Genomic DNA, 6,621 nt, shown 5'->3' on the forward strand with positions numbered 1-6,621 from the left:
ACTCTTGTAGCACTTGGTACTTATTGTTAAGCATCAGTCTGTAATTTTTCTTTAGTTTTTGCATCCTTCAACAGGCTGATGTTATACTTTGTACACACTTGCCTCTCCTCAATTAACTCCGTTCAAATGACAAATATATGTATTTGTATGTGATATGAATAAAATATATGTATAGTATGTATGTTATATCAGTGATATACCACTCGTATAAATTTATACATCTCATGGTATATCATTGATACAGCATACATACTATACATATATATATGTGTGTGGGTGGGTGTGTATGTGTGGCTAATTGCATTTAATTACTTAATTGCTGGTGTCACAATAGGGTGTTCCTTCTTTTCTATATTACTATTTCATGGTTTTCAATATGATGCAGTATTCAGCCATACAAATTAAAATCTTTGTTAACAAAGTGGGATTTATCAAGTGAAAGTTTTAATTAATCAGTTTTCTAAACAGTTCTTTAAATACCTACTATTATAATTAAGAAGGAACGAGGAGTATGGACTAAGGGAGGTAACTCAATATAGAATGTGAGTAGGGAGATCAGACTTACTGAAGGGAACAAGATCCTTGTGATAACGGAACCCCATTAAATGGCATAATTGTAATCAGTTGAAAATAGATTTTATTTACATGCAGGATGGATAAAAAGTAAGAAATTTAATTTTTTAAAATTAATTTGAATATATCAATCTTGGAGAGGCTAAATTCAATGTCCTCAATGCTCATTTTCATGTTGGGTCCAACTACACCATGAACCCAAATCTATTGTGACGTAATGCTCTGGCAGATATTTTCTATGGAGCTTGTAAGGACTAATCAGTAGAACAAACAACATGAATCTTGATCTGGCAGTACATTATTCAACAGCTGATCTGGGCCTGTTGTTCTTTGCTAGATCCAATTTGAAAGCGAGTTATGTGGCAATTTACCATCACAGGAAACATTTACTGTAGGGATGAAAAATAATATATATACCTAAATTTTCTATAAAACATAATTTTTTAACTGGAAATTGTCAAAGACTTGTACACACCTAATAATAGTTTGTGTGTACCAGTGGGAAAAAGGTAAACTGCAACTGTATGTAGACAGGATCCTATCAGGGCTTGCACAATCTTTATTTTCCTTTTTAAATCGACTTATTTACCTCTCAATTGTTCAAGTTCTAAAAAGTTTAAAGTACTCTTGACTGCTTTGATGCAAGTGTTAAGCAGTCTCCTCTTCAAGTTCAATCAGATGTTTATGGTTCCCTAACAGAAGTGGGCATACTGTTTGCTGCTGTACTTCCATACATCAGTGTATCTGTATGTCAAACCCCAAACTTGTTTAACATTACAGCAGAAAATCTATTCAACTTGAGAGCTATCAATGTTTACACCCTTCATTATGGTCGTAAGTGGATGACCTGGTTAGACTTTCTGGCCAATATAGTAATTTTTAATTTTTTTTAAAAATTACACATTGCTTTCTGGGCTTTGATTGTCAGAAGTTTTTGGTATGAGTAAGCAGATACGTACTAAAGTTTAAAAATGAAATTTGGTATTTGTACTTGCACGTAATGACCTGTTTAGATTTTCAGGCAATTACATGGGGCCGAGTAGTCTAAGGCACTTGATTTTACAATCACTCACGCATCTCACTTTTGTCTATGTGTGTTTGAGTCTCAGCTCAATCAATGTGGGTATGTGAGAACGTTTGCCAGTAGCTTCCAGTGAGCAGTGGTTCTTCCCAGGGTCTTACTCCACCAAATATACTGGTTGCCATGTATAGTTTATCAGGTGCTGAAAACCCCGTGTTAAAACTGAACAAAAACAAAAGAAAACACCAGGCCATGACAGTAATTTGTCAAATTATTTTGTTTAACATTTGTGAACTTTTGAACTTTTCCTGTTGCTTGGGTGTTTTTTTTTTTTGGTGGACAAAACCTTATGGAGTTTTTTTTTCCCTTCACAAAAACCTTGTTAGCACTATTTGGTACAAGTCACATATTGGAGACAAATCAAATATTGTTTGCATATGTGTTTATATATAGATGACCTGATTATTATTTATGTCATTAAGACAAATTCTTCATTTCTTTTACACATTTTTAATTTTTATTTTTTACTTTGAATCTTTTTATATCTGCAGTGATGCATGCATGTTTTACAAACACAAATCTAGGTAGCAAATTGGGATTCAGTTGACGTCTAGGCCAAAGAGAAACATCTAGCTTTGCGTTAGGCGACCACAGACTTTGCCTGTTTTGAACTGATGGGACTGAATACCAGTCTACACATACAAAGCAAGTGTGTTGGAATTTCCTGTTTATTACATAGCCATCTGATTTCACACAGATGTTGTGGCATTCAATATGGATATTCAACTGTATTTCCATATCACACACTAAAAATGAGCAAGTGTTTTCATAGACATCCATGCAAGGATATTCTTAGATGCAGTTATCTTTTTAAAATACCAATCTGTGTTAAATTCATTCATACTCTATATAAAAAAATATTTGGAAAGTGTAAAAGAATCAGTATGAAAGGTTGTGCTACTGATGCAAGAATGGTTGTATGTCAGGCGTGATCATGACTGTTTGATCGTGGGTATTTGAAACAGGGAACCGTTGTGCTAATAATGCCATTTGTAAGGGGCGCATAAAGAGACAGCCAAGTGAGATCAAGTCCACTGCCATTACTGAATAATCCATGGAGTTGCAAGAACTCTCTTGCTGAAATCTAAGTCCTGTTGGAAACTGACTCGATGAGTTTGATGATCCTGATTACATGAACACAAGGAAGCCACACCAGAATCAGGTTGATGGAAAACTCCATACACAGATGGAGAAAATTCTTGGATGGATAAAGGTCAGACTTTTCCCAGTTCATTAGAAAGCCTAGATGATCTAATAAAGTGAGGAGATCATTCCTGCCTTGGAGTTTCTAGAGGATGTTATCCAGGTATGAGGACACTGTTGTAGATGACATTGATCAGAACAGGGTGACAATGCAATCCATAACCTTGGAAAAAGCCCAAGGTCTGATGTTGAGGACAAAGGGAAGGACTTTGAACTGATCAATCGTATCATGGAAGGCAAACTGGAGAAATTGCTATAATGCGTGATGGATTGGGACCTGAAAATATGTATTGGTCAGATTGAGACTGACAGCATACTCATTCCCTGAGATGGAGAGACAGATTTATCTTGCTGTCTCAAGCTTGAATTTCAGATGTGCAATAAACTGGTTGAGGTGACTCAAGCTGATGATGGGCCTCAACTTACCATTCACTTTCTGAATAAGAAACCGCCTTGAATTTAAAAAAATGAGATTGTGATCTTTGCACAATCTCCATCGCTGGCTTTCTGATGAGTGACTGTATGTCCTGTTGTAGAAAGGCATGCTTCTCCTGATCTGACAGTATATAAGTGAAGAGAGGAGAGGAAAGGGTTGGATAAAGGACACCGGCAGCACCTCTGAAATGAGCTGGATCACCTGTTACATATATTTGATTTAATTTATATTTAAGTTGTGTTTGACTTGATTTGATTGTTTGTGGGTTTTGGAGTCTTTTTATTTTCTTTACATGTCAATATAATGTAATTTTGTTTACTAGGCGTTTGATATTTTCAAGAAAATTCAGTTTTACCTCAGTTTTCCTTAGATACCTAATAACAGAAACACTTGTTTCTATTTTTGACTTAGTTCCTGACCTTGATTGAGGGTCAAGGAAACAACTTTTTTCTAGGAGTAAAATGACTGGTTCTTATCAAGGACATACAGGAGCTATGTGACTTTTACATGTAAACATGATCACGTCATCCTCTATTTTGCAATATATTTTGCAATTAGGCAATATCCGAAATACTTAGTGTTAATAGTGATGTTTAGAGAGGGAGATCTGAGAGTCCGGGCTTTTAAACACTTGATGTGAAGTTTTCATTTCAATATTAGGACTTCAAAAAACTTTATTTGTGGATTATTCATGTATTATTTTTGGATTTGATTTTTACAGTATTTTTCCATGAAAATAAATTATTTGTTATATTTTTCAAAGCTTGTTGTTTTCACTCTCATGTTACTGTTTATTTGAGCCTAAAAGCTTAACACACCCAATTATTCAAAGGGAATAAGGAGATACAGTTAGCCCAAAATTGCAGGTAGGCTGCCTGCAGGTGGTGGGGGTGGGTAGGTCAATGTTTACAGTTAGATTAGAAGGTAGAGAAATTTGGTTTCTTACTGCCTTTGTACGATTGCCTCCTAGGTTGGTTAGACTGTGGTCTCCTAGTATTGAGTTGAGATCGATATTGGTGCACATCTGACTGAAAATATCACTTGTCCTGAGGCAGCTTAACGTCCCTTCACACTGGCAGGGAATGAATGTTTCAAAATGCCTGTGTGGGTTGAGCAGTGAGTAGGCGGGGCAGATCCTGGGCTGCCTGCCACCCTTCTCCTTCAAAAAGCAATGGTGACCCAAATGAGGTCATTCATAATGTGAGGGTTTGATGAGGTTTGAGTGATGTGAACCGCAGATATGCATCACACTGTATCAGGTCTAAGTTGGCAGGAGCCATCCAGCCATTTGATGACCACAGCAATCATGGTCGTCACCTCCCAAGCATGGCCACTGTTGGATTTCTCTGTTAGATGATTGCAAATGAGACCAAATCTAACAGTGAGGACATCATGACAAAGTTCCATCTCTTCCTCCTTGCTGAAATCTACTTGTGCTTTAACATAGTCTTGAGTAGCAGTATGGGGTGGATTCTACTCTAAGTGGCCAACGTCATATAAATTTCCTTCAAGTAGCTTTAAAGATGAATTCAGTCTGTTCCTTGGTGAGATCTGAATATGGTTTGATTTGACAGAGATATGCCACACTCAGTGGGTGTCAAGTCCCATTCTGGGTCCACTTGCAGCTCTGTACATGTGGCATCGATGACCCTGACCAGTCATCTTCGAAGAAGTCACTAGCAATAGATCTCTCTTGTGGAATAGCAGTGAACATTCTGAAGTCTGGTACTGCTGGAACTGCCTGCTGGTTTGTCCAGCGTATATGGTCTAGCTATCACAGGTACTGGCTGCTCCAAAGGCCTGGCTGATTGGACAGATGTCTCACTGAAATCTCCAGTTTAGTAATGGCAAGTTGCTAATGGTACGGTTAGATGGATGAATCCATCACCAAGATCCCCATAAATCCTAGCTGGCTGGACTGTTTCAATGGAAAGGTCCCCATGCTGGGATGGCTAATGACATTTGGATGGCTAGTAACAGTGCAGTGGTATTATGAATTGGTTCCAATGGTTCTTGTTCAAACCCCATGCACCCCAACTTACAGACCTGAAGACCATGCTCGGACATGCAGGAAAGGGCTTGCTCCCACTGGGCTGCCTAAAATTGGGGAAATACTTCCCTAAGGAGTCGAAAATATTACGAAGTGAGGGAAATGTGTATAAAATTTGTTCTGATGTCAAAAATTTTGTTGTCTCCTGGACCAGATGACACGTCTGTTCAAAGGTGGACAGCTGTACCCTTTCCACTGACGTTACTGTGAATAATGTTTGCAAATGATGAATTTTCTGGGGTGGGGGTGGGGTGGGGTGGGGGCAATATTCCTACTGTAATGTGATTGGGGAACATATCTGAAGGAGAAACAAAAATTTCAAGATGGCTCTCAAGGTGGCCACATTGGATGTCTGAGCAGCAACATTTTCATTTAGGGTCAACTAATGTTTCTATGGATGTGTTTTATGTTTCATGGCAGTCCTCCCACTAGTTTTCAAGCAGCAATAACAGAAATGCCATGTAACACATTGGTGCAGCTAGTGTTACAGTATTTGAAAAAGTACCATGAAACTTGGTAAATATTATGGTCATCACCAACAAAAGACAAATCACTTTGCTCCCCCCAATTTTATACGAGTTATTACCCTTCTTTCACTTCAAACTGAATCCAGCATACGACTATCTTCTGAATGGATTGTTGTTGTTGTAGGGATTTTTAATGCCATTTTTCAGCACAAGATAGGCTATACATGACAGCCAGTATAACTGATGGAGGAAGAACTATGGAAAAATCCTGAGAAGAACCACCAACCCACGAGAAGCTACTGGCAGGGTTTCTGACGTACTAACTTTAGCTGAGCCTGAGACTCGAACTCAGGCTGACAGAGATGAATTCTGAATGGAACTGGTTGCACAAATTTCAATGAATGGCCATGTAAGCTCTGTTCACATTAATGTCATTTGAAGATGTGCATACTGACCAGAACCGTCCTTCCATTTGTTCCCAGTTAGTGGCTTTCAGTTAAAGGCAGATTATCTACCCTAGTTTTGACAGATCTCTTCGAAACTATATATTGTTACGGTAATCAACAGTCATTGTACTTGCACTATTTTCATTAAAATTGTGTACTTTTTTCTTTGTTTTCTTTATACTATAGACTCATCATGGGGTAGGGGGTGAACACCTTTCCTCCTATTTATTTTCACTTTATTACAATTCCTTATATTGTAGGTCCATGGGTGGCAAAGTGATACATGGCCTTTATAGAAAAGTCACACATCTCACCTCTGTTTACACATGGTTGAGCCTCCGACTGATCAACATGAGTAGGTGAGA

Source organism: Sinohyriopsis cumingii, chromosome 6 (genome assembly GCF_028554795.1).
Source record: "Sinohyriopsis cumingii isolate HCF-2022 chromosome 6, ASM2855479v2, whole genome shotgun sequence".
NCBI classification, from domain to species: Eukaryota; Metazoa; Mollusca; class Bivalvia; order Unionida; family Unionidae; genus Sinohyriopsis; species Sinohyriopsis cumingii.